Below are 10940 nucleotides of genomic sequence, written 5' to 3'. Positions count from 1 at the left end.
CTCTTTCTTGAACACATTTAAAATCGCTTCTTTCATCTCAACACTCAAATGTCTTTTTTTGGATCGTTTCCTGGCTGGACTCAGAGGATAGCTCACAGTGTCATCAGCACTGTCTGTACAAACACGCAAACGACTGATTACAACCCTGTGCTGGTACCGAAGGCGAATTCACCAATAAACGCTACCCTTTCCATCTGACACTGGGCGATCACGTGAACATCACGCTTCGGTTTTGTTTTGTTTTACTCTATCTTGGATTTGGATAGACTTTAGATATAAAAACTCACTAATACGGTTTAATACGCTATATTGTATATAGCGAAACACGTGTCGCGGTTTTTGTAAAACCCTTTATAGTGAAAATAATACAATGAATTGTATTAATGTAAAACTCATTCATCAAGTATCGGCTAGTTCTATTCAATTCTAGAATAGATATTATGATGGACACTTCATTTCTATTAAAGATATGAATCAAATACTTTATTGGCATTTTCATATTTTTCATGACTAATAACTTGTTAAATGATGCTAATGCAGTAATGGACCTCCAGAACAACTTTGTTCAATGATAAAATATCAGACAAATTATATGTTAATCATATCCATATATCTTATAATTTGGATTGTATAGGATATTTCACTTATTTAAATTAACATTTACCTAACTCATGTCCAGTTTTATACCCTCGTAATTCACTATTTTATTGCATCACTTATTTATATATTCTGCTATAATTTTACTTTCTATATGTCGTAATTGATTATAAAAAATCCTGTCCAAAAGTGCTGCCGTTGCTTATGATTAAATACAATTTTTGCAAAATTTTGGTGTTTTCATTCATTAAAAATGATGAATTGACTATTCAATCAATCATAGGCTTGATAAGATTTCTTCATCAAAAGGTATTAAAAATTATGCTCCTTTTACGTCTGCACCTATATCTCTCATTATTGTGTTTACGTAAAAAAATTGTTTCGAAAATTTCATTATATAGGACACCTTACAATATGTAATCGTGAATTTATTGAGTTGACTTCTAAACATTCTTCAGGAGCTGGATTCAGTAAAATACTTTCCAAAAGTGACTCCAAAAGAGAAAAAATTTCAAATCTTTCGGTGTTCAGACTTTCGAAATATTTTGTGAAAAGAAATAGAGTCCAATTAATATCAATCGTTTGACTGAAATGGTTTATTTTTATCGGGACAACCATCTTATCTACTCAACTAAGGTTTAGATGTTCAGTAAAATATACTATAATGAAAAGAAAAAAATAAAAAGGTAAGACTGTATCTATAATATTTAAAGAAATCATCCTTAACTTTCAGTTACATATTTTTTGATAGTGAATAAAACGAGAAAAGTGAAAAATACATATTTGCATTTTGAATAATTGTCAACTGTAGTAATCACTTTCATTATCATTGTTCAACAATATATTCCTGGGAATAATGTATATATGATAGTTTTCCGATTCAAAATTAGTTTTATCAGAATTTCCAACATACATTCCAAATAAGTGAAGAATTCATTTCCCAGAAATTATGTTACAGAAATTAGATAATTCTATAATAAGAACAATAAGCTTGAAGTCATTCGAACTCACTTTTTTCAAATCAAAATAATATGTCTTCTGCCTTTTAATTTATTAAAACTATATAATTTTTCGACATCATACACGATTTTTCAATAAAACCAGAAGGCAGCATCAAAACACTGAAGATTTAATTGCCCAATAAACCCAATTGATTTAGTAGTCATAAACCATATCCTAACCGTTAAGTTTAACACTCCTCAACCAATGCTCTAGTAAATTATTTGAGTTAATGAAAATTTCCGTAACTTGAATTTTCATGACTTTAATTTCGATTCCAATGATAACGGGCCTTTGTCAAACAATTCATGGGTGAGTTGAATTTTGTACGGGTGCAGGTCCAAGTCACGCCGCAAAATTCGCCAAGTTGTGGTCTGTGAAAGGCCGAGCTCTTGTGACCGACGCGAAATCAACTGTCTCGAATTCTTCTGCACACTCTCACAGACGCGGCGATGTTTTCGACGTATATTGTTGGGGTATTGGTCGAGCGTTTGCTGAATCACTGAACTCAAATTTATCCAACATATTTTGAATAGTCCTTTCGGTAGGACGATTATGGCGACCGTAAAATGGACAAAGTATGTGGTACGTTGCCGGAACGTTAACCATTTTGATAAAACAATTATATTATTTGCATGTATTGTTGAATGCTATATATCCGTCATGGTGATTTGGCAAACAGACTGAATTCAAATTCAAATTCTAGGACCCAAGACTGTTTACACAAATCATTTCAAGTTGTACATAAAACAATTAATTACAATAATAATAGGTACAAAAGAGCTTGAAAAGGAGATGGAAAGTCACATTAAAAGTCTGAAAGTCATCAAAATTGGGTCAAAATTTGTATAAGTTGTTCTGAAATCTGAGAGTACCATTGAAAAACTCATTGACATAATGAAAGACATATTGTAAAAGAAAATGTTTGAGTTTTAATTTGAAATGATTTAAATCCAGTTCCTTGGCTTCCGCTTGTATGCCCAATAGGGGATTCTATCTTGTGTTCTTGACAGTCTCAGGTAATTGGCTTGGATGTTTTGACGATTTCGTGTGAGGTAGTCATGAATTTGAGAGAAGTTTATATATTCAAGTAAGTTTTCTTTTATATAAAATAGGCATTGTAATGAGCTATTTTCTGTGTATTTTATACCCATAAGGACTATTCTCGCAACGTTTCGGCAAAGTAAGTACCATTCTGACCATTCCCATATTGACTTCAATTTAAGAGCCACCGGTAAACAGCTGTTTCAGCCTATTGGGCATCGTCAGTACCTGGCAGGCGGTCTTCGATTGAAGGCAAAATGCGAATAACCAAATAAAAATCACTCCTAATAATATAACCCCTTCAATTCAAATAAGATTCCTCTTGGCTGGGATTTAATCAAATAGGTGAATGAATGTCATTACGATGTCATCGATGACATAAGTAGATCAAACTTATTCCATGACATTAAAAATCGTAATTCATGAATAAATTGTGTGTATTTTCTATAATGTTATCCAATTTGGTACTGACGAGCCCTAAGGCAAGTTTCTTATGGCGAAACTTCGATGTATACTAGTGAGGATGACAGTGTTCCATGTAAGTGCAATTTATTACCATTCATTTAAAGTAGAACTCCTGTGAATGATATCTGAATTTCATTCCATAACGAATGTTTGGAATACAAACTGAGTGGAGAAAAGTATCTTCTGTATAATTCAGTGTTCATGTAAAAGTATTCGTTTCGAAAAAATTTTTTCTTTAGTTTATTTCAATATTTATATGAAAGTAGCTGTTTCAGGAGGGCTTTCTTCCAGTTTGTATCTGAAAGTTGCTTCTTTGCATGATCTACATATCCATGTGTAGAGTTACTTATTATCAAATTGATTACTTCCTTCCTTTCTTTGGAAGATTCCCACATTTTTTTGTATCAAGATGGAGTAGTAGAAAGCCAAAAACTGTTTTTCTCACTGACCAACGTCTTCAGTTCAATCGGGATGGAGCCCAGCTCCCTTACCCTTTCGGCTGATTTTTGTCGAAGAAGGACAAATGGGTTCCCCTACCTGGCTAGGGTGGGAGGGATGAAAAAGCTATTCGTCCGTTAACGGGGGACATGAGGGCCTCATTCGACAGAGTGTCGGGGCCTTCTATATCGGGAGGGGTCGTCTACAGCATAGTATATAGCTTCCCTAACTAACTTTCTTTACCAAAAAACAAAAAAGTACTTAATAAAAATAACTGCGTAAACGCAAGCGGGACATAAGTGGAACCACCTATGGGTGTGACGCCCAAGTCAAGTTATATTTTGATTTTCATGGAATTACTTTCCAGCAGCTTGACTGCATTAACCTTTCTCGATTTCATATCATTTCTGGAAATATGTGGATTCGTTTTCCGATGACATTCCAGGTTAGCTTCCCAAATTTCTGCTACCGCACTTGTCGATTGATTGGTCAAACCACCAACACTGACATAAAAACTTGACTTGACAAGTCGACTTGGGTGTCACACCAATTTGGTTTTACTTTTGGTTATACTTTATGTTGTTTGTATTAACGTGTTCTGTCTGTTTAAAATCAGTTTTTCCTTTAACCAGCTGTCGCACCCCTACGAACGACAACTCTCAGAAGTAGAAACTTGTGCGAGCTAAGGACTAAGGAGGTCTTACCTTTTAACGTGTGATTCCTAACACGGAGATAATGGAGATGAATAGGGCAGGTCATTTGTAATACGAGAAAAAGCTGTGGTCCTAAAACGGATCCTTGGGGGGCACCATATTGTATATTGAGTAGAGAAGATTTTTTATTTTAGAAGACAATGAACTGCAGTCGGTTCTGTAGGTAAGATTTTATCAAGATGATAGTTTCTTCGTGAATATTGTAATATTGAAGTTTTTTGAGTCAAATATGTGAAACACAGTCAAACATCTTTGTCAGGTCCAGGTAATTTGCATAGATGAAATCATTGTTTTCGAAATGTTTGTTCAGTATTTGTGTCAGTCTACCAAACACCGATGTGGTCGAATGATTTTTTTCTGACATCAAATTGTTCTTGAACAAAAAGATTTTCTGATTCAAAATGAGATGTTATTAGGATTTTTAAGATGACTTCTGATGAATCCTGTATAGGATTCTTTTTTATGAATGGGCACCACTTCGGATTTTTCAGAACATCAGGAAACTTTTTCAGAGAAATGTATTTGTTTGTTAATTTTGTTAGAAAAATAAGTATAATACCCTTGATTGCTAGTACAACTCTTGAGATTTAAAGAATAAAAGCGTTATTGCTATTTGTTTTTCTCAGTTTATTCATCACATCTCTTACATGTAGGTTTAAAGCTGACTTGCCTGAAGTTGAATTTCGTCATATCATGATCTGGATTCGGTAAAAACTGTTCGAAAGATATGTCTGTGTTTGGTAGATCATTTATTATAACATTGGGAACATTGCCAAATAATTCGTTGAATTCATCAGAGGAGATCGGACAATCCGACGAACTTGGCTCGTTTTTATTTTCGTTTCTGATGATATTCCACTTTTTGCGGGGACGGTGACTCAGTGATATATCTATCGTGTCACCGTATAGAAGTAAACACAAGTAAGTTCACTCTCCGCCATATTTAGGTCAAGATTCCCCACCTCGAATTTTATGCGCGGCCGAACTACAGCGCAACCGACTGAATCTGATGCATTTATCAAGCGAGCCAAGTTGTGGCATGGACTATTATTACAGAGAGAGTCGTTGTAAGTGGTGGTTTTGTATTTGTGAAAATTCGTGTCTAGTTTCAGAATGAACAAGTGTCGAGCTGTGAGTTGCTGTAATTTAAAGGGTGATGTCGGCATTATTTTTTTTCCATTTTCAATTGACGAAAAATGTATGTTTTTCTAGTATTCATTACGTAAGTTCGAAGGAATGAACATATAACGAAAATAATAAAATAAATTGTTATATACCATATATAGTGGAGTCATTAATATGCAGACTTTTTATTATAAATTCAATTTGATGAAATTGAACTTTATAACAACATCAAAAGTCATCTTGAACAACTTTACAACTTGGTTAAGGAAAAGCAATATAGACTAGCGCCCAAACGTACTAATTCTCATTTATTTCCAACTAACTTTCAAAGGATGAAGGTTAAATTAGCCAATCAAGTTTTCAGTCATTCGGTAGCTACAGCGATGAATACCTATGCCAGTTTCAATCAGATACCATCAGCAGCAATAGGAACGGCTACATTCATTGAATAAATGGATGAAGTCTTTGATATTTTAAATTCAAATAGATTTGACAATATGAAAGATTTCAATAAAACTTTTTTGGAACATCAAAGCAAATTGATTTTCTGAAAAGACTGGATAAATGAGATTCATTGAGGGGTGGTAGATAACAATTTCGACATTTCTGCAACTTTGGGAAAACCTACGTAGTGAAGGACACTCCTACATATTGGCGAGGAATATAAATATACTGTGTGGACTGTGTGGAAAATTATTTTGGTCAACTTAGACTTGTGGAAATGCCAGAAACCCAACTCTTATTCAAATTACCAGAGCTTTTTGGTCTATTAGTGAGTATTTTTTATTTTTTCTGGAAATACGAGTTCTGTAGCAGATACAATAATATTAATGAATTTTTCAAAACGGTGCTCCACCATCAGATTGTCGACGTGAACGAAAGCCCAGTCTACCTCCTGTGAAAATATTATCCAAGCAGTTCTTTTGACAAGTTGATTTATTGTTTGTATGATTGAATCCATATGAAATGAAAATGTTAACTAGTAGAGTTGCATTTTTGTCTGATTCATCAAAAACGTGCACGTTAAAATCTCCTGTAATTATGATTTTCTGACGAACGTCCCTGTTTGGAAGACCCTATATAAAGACTTCTTCAGACTTTCTGAAACGAGCCATGTGGGTTAAATTAATGCCTCGTTTTCTGGTAGTCAAGAAGGTTCAACTCTGTTTTCTGATAACACCCTTGAATTTCGAAATTATTGAAAAGGCCAATGCCCTACAACGAATTGCCCTATATATGTCCCTAACACGGATATGCCCGATTTATTTTCATAAAATTTCGGAAAACAATAACATGACGATACCGTCGTAGGCACACACATTAAAAATGTTTGTGTATGTTCCAGCATTCAGACGACACAGACAAGACACTGACTTGGTGTTAGAATACTAAGATAAATAAACATTTTTTATTCAAGCCGACCTGTATATTAACTGTCGGTTCTGGAAAACTACACAATGTAAACAAATAGATTGTAATGCGTAAGGCGACACTGCTTTTAACAAGGAAAACAAACATGCTAGCCGACATTCATGAGATCATCAGATTTAGAATGCGCGAGCTTTTCTGTAAAAGCTTTAACGGATTAACTGAGGTGGTTTAGAGTTAGCAGCGGGTAGTTTCTGAATACACTCAAAAATATAACAGAACAATGTAATAAGTAAGTTATAATATGATCTCATATACAACCTTAAAAAACAGCTCTGCAGGGCTATCAGATGGAATTACTTAAAAGACTATAAAAAATATTCATGACTCTTTAATAGATTAACTTTTTCATATAATCAATTTATGTCTATTTCTCATCAATTGAAAGATTTTTCAAATTATTATTTCAAACCTTGCAACATTTTAAACAAAGCATCAACACGGTTTGGTACCAAAATTAAACGCTGAAAATGCCGTTTTAGATTCATTTTAGACCTCAATAAGAAAATTACTTACCTCATGTAAGTGTTTTTTTCGAAAAAGCTGGAGAAATAGGGTATTGGAGGAATTGCGCTTAAGTAAGTGGAAAGTGAGTGAAAATTGGTCAAACTCAACGTTCTTCTTTGAAACTAAATATTGGTGTACCACAAAGTACCATTACCAAGGAAATCTAAAGAAATTAACTGTAAACGTTCAAGCCAGTCTCGAAAATACCTGCACAGTAGGTTGAATGGACTGACGCCTGTCAGAAAACAACTACTCCCCTGGCCAATACCACGAAGGGCGTTGGATTATATCCAACAGGCGTCAGTGCAGGAATCTTCACAGAAAATTTCCTGCATATGCAATTGGCAATACAACTAAAAGAGTCGACCTTCAATTTTGGAACGAGCACACTTGCAGACCGGTTTCGGGCTCATTGGTCACTCATCAGTGCAAGATAGTGGCTATCATCGACCTAAAGTCAATGATATTCCATATTTGAAAATCGGAATTCTTTCAGAGTATTTCATTCCTTTCCCTAAGTTGGAGAGAACAACAAAATGTCACTCCATCCAGTGGACGAGGTACTAACCAACTGCATATCCGAAATGTGCCCGATTCCTCTGAATAAGGAAAAAAAAATTTCTTATTAGTCAGTGGGATAAGCTTGAAGACTAAAGAAATGAACTTTAAACGTTCAAGCCAGTCTTGAATATACTTACACACTAGGTTGAATGGACTGACGCCAATCAGAAAACAACTACTCCCCTGGCTAATACCACGAAGGGCGTTGGATTCACAGAAAATTTCCTGCATATGCAATTGCAATACAACTGAAAGAGTCGACCTTCAATTTTGGAACGGGCATACTTGCAGACCGGTTTCGGGCTCAAGACTTCAAGCATAGCCCACTGACTAATAAGAAAGAATTACCAAGGACACATGTTACGCGGATAATATTCCGAGGCAACACATGAAATGAAACTTTTCACTTGGCCAAATATCATTTACAAAAATTGGACATTAGTTTTTTTCTACACTCGAATGATCAGCCAACCCTAAAAATAATAAAAATTCATGAACCACGACAAAATTGTCAGTGTTCGGAAACATTGAAAAAGACGTCTATTTAATATCTAGGAATTTTTCTAGAGTAACACATACTAATCATCACATTCAAATCTTATAGAATTATACACTAAAAATCATATACAAAAAAGTCGATATGATATCAAAGGTATTTTGAATATGAATGGTATATTTTCCTAACAATGGAATTTTATAAATATAGATGAATGAAAAAAGCACGGATTTTTTTATTTGGGTCCAAAGTTTTACAATCTTTTACCCGCTGATTTCAAAATTATTACAAAAAATATTGAAAATCACCTGAAAAAATTCCTAATAAAAAAACATGATTTCGTTTGAAGGAAAAAGCACAATACAGACATTTATGTGCTTAGATGTAACAGTGGAATCCAGTGGAATATCGTACAATATCAACTATAGTATTTTTCTGTAACAAACATCACTTTACCTATATAGTAGGGAGCGGATCGAGTAAGATCGGTCAACTTCCGAACAGAAATCGCCAGGAAATGACAAATGAGGCTTTGTCGAAACGTCGTGAGATCAATCCCATTGAGGATAGTAGCACAGAACACGGAGCAAAACTTGGAAATCCGTTCAGCATATTCCTAACCGTGAGAACCTTATTTACCATTTCAAACCTTTATGGGAAGAAGAGGTCAATAAAGAAGAACTCAGCTAAAAACCAATAACAATATCTATATAGTAGGAAGCAGATTGTGTAAGGACAAGTTAAGTTGAATCAAACTGAATCAATGAAAAATGGATGGATGTGAGGACAGTCTACTTCCGAACACGTCACAAACATCACTTTACCTATATAGCAGTAGTAGATGACAAATGAGCTTTGTTGAAAAGTAGAAAAGTAGTAAGATCAATCCCGGTGAGGAGGATTCAAAACCAGAAAATTAGTTCAGCATATATATATATATATATATATATATATATATATATATATATATATATATATATATATATATATATATCCATCATCAGCATGGTGCAGCCAAGTGCAACGATAGGCAACACTTGGTTGTCAAAGTAATTACAAAAATGTGCAGAGCCATCAGCAGAAGCTAGCCGCATATTTGTGATTTCAGTTGATAGATCTTGTGCGGCTGGCTTCTGCTGATGACACTGTGCATTTGTAGTTATTTTGACAACCAAGTGTTGCCTATCCTTGCACTTGGCTGCACCATACTGGTGATGGGCCAAAAGCCCAAATCACGTGTCTATGGTTTGCCACTTTTTTGAGTGCTATGTCCGATAAATCACCTCCTGTATTCAAATCAAAACACTCGACACGTGTTTCGATCACCAAGTGATCATGTTCAAGAGGAAGGTCAAACTGAGTTTATTAAAATAACGGTTTGGTGTCAGGAAAAATCTCCAGTATTATTCAAACATCCACCAGTCTATCAAAAGTGAACATCCTCTCCGCTAGATGACACGATTCGTAATTAGCAACTATGTTGTCCTTTGTGTTCAGAAGTGACTCTCAAATAGCAAAATTTGGGACACATTAAGCACACTTACTTCGCGTAGGGGTGAACCGTGATCAACAAGGCGGTGCCCCCAGGACGACGCCCTTCCATTGCACTTTCGGTTGGGCTGACACCTGTGATTATCCTTACCTAATGCGGAAAACGGATAACTCATTCGCGTAATTTTTAGTTATGGGGAGAGCGTACGCGTTGTCCCCTGGTTATTAATTAAAAACATAAGCAACTAATATATTCCACTTTACGTATATTGATTCTCCACCGTTTTAAATTTTTGTCCCTCATTCGATTTCTATATCTTGGGGTGCATAAAAAACCATTCTGGCATTTTAGGAGTTCACCAACTTGGATTTAAAATGACATCATTTCATTTTCCATAGATTTTTCAGCAAACACTTCCATTCGATACCCGTACCGTGGGGTATTATAAAAATACTAGTTAGCCATCTTAGATAGTCCGCCATATCGGATTTAAAATATAACATCATTTCGTATTCTTTCCAGAAAATCCTTTCATTTGATACCTATATCATGGGAGACATAAAAACCTAGTCCCTCATTTCGACTATCCTTGAAAGTAGTTGTTTCGGATGGACTTTATCTGTCTGTGTGAATAAACCTTCTGTGCATACCTACAAATATTTCTGAAATGTTAAATTACTTCACTCCTTCTTGCGGATACTTCCCAAATTTTTTGTATAATTATGAAGAAATGAAAAAAAACTTTCCAAAGAAATATTTCTTCTTCGATTTAAATCTACTAATTTTCAACTAAAAAAAAATGAAAGAAACGGGCTGTCAGTAGTTTAACTGAGAATACCACAAACACTTCTAAAAGTGGAATTTTGATCAGATCCTAGATACCGAACAAAATACAAATAAATTGAAGCTAGTTAATCACTCTCCTGAAATTAATGAATTCTCATTAGAAAATGTCAGTATCCAACTCAGAAAATTGTATGATAGATTCGTATAATTAATTCAATGGTATTTATTCATTCTTACACAATACAATTAACTGAATAATTGCAGTAATGATTTTGTTATTCAAAAAGAA

The 10940-nt window shown here is 34.6% G+C and overlaps 1 pseudogene; it reads left to right on the top strand.

The window, feature by feature from the left end:
- Positions 1-9909: 9909 nt before the first annotated feature.
- On the top strand, positions 9910-10084 carry LOC111507333 (U1 spliceosomal RNA; annotated as a pseudogene).
- Positions 10085-10940: the final 856 nt, after the last annotated feature.

This window comes from Leptinotarsa decemlineata, unplaced genomic scaffold (assembly GCF_025532065.1).
Source record: "Leptinotarsa decemlineata unplaced genomic scaffold, Ldec_3_MD MMD2_tig00026354_RagTag_RagTag, whole genome shotgun sequence".
Taxonomy (NCBI): Eukaryota; Metazoa; Arthropoda; class Insecta; order Coleoptera; family Chrysomelidae; genus Leptinotarsa; species Leptinotarsa decemlineata.
Note: the sequence above shows the minus strand (reverse complement) of the source record. Positions and strands in the feature narration are given on the sequence as shown.